Here is a 387-nt window from a genome sequence, read left to right on the forward strand (position 1 = left end):
GCGGGTGTCGGTGGTAGCGGCCGCCGTGGAGGGCCGCCCTGTACCGGAACTCGAACCTACTAAACCCACAGGTTTCCATTTACACTAACTTCCCTTTTTTTTTTTTTTCTTTCAACCATTTTTTTTTCTTTTTCAATCCTTTCAATTAGCTTATTTCCTTTTGCCCCCTGTTGAGCGCGTGGGTTCGGGTTCCGTTTGTTTGCATTTTTTTTATTGGTTTCTTTTGCAATTTTCTCTCCCCCCCCCCTCTTTTTTGCAAGCTGTGCACTAGCGCCCCCTAGAGTAAGACGTAAGGTAGCTTCGCTTAACCTAAGATTGTGCGGATCCCCTCTTAGTTGACAGGGGGCCCATGAACCACATTCTTGTGGGGGCTCTAATATATCGACG

This window comes from Frankliniella occidentalis, unplaced genomic scaffold (assembly GCF_000697945.3).
Source record: "Frankliniella occidentalis isolate FOCC.00 unplaced genomic scaffold, Focc_3.1 Scaffold198, whole genome shotgun sequence".
NCBI classification, from domain to species: Eukaryota; Metazoa; Arthropoda; class Insecta; order Thysanoptera; family Thripidae; genus Frankliniella; species Frankliniella occidentalis.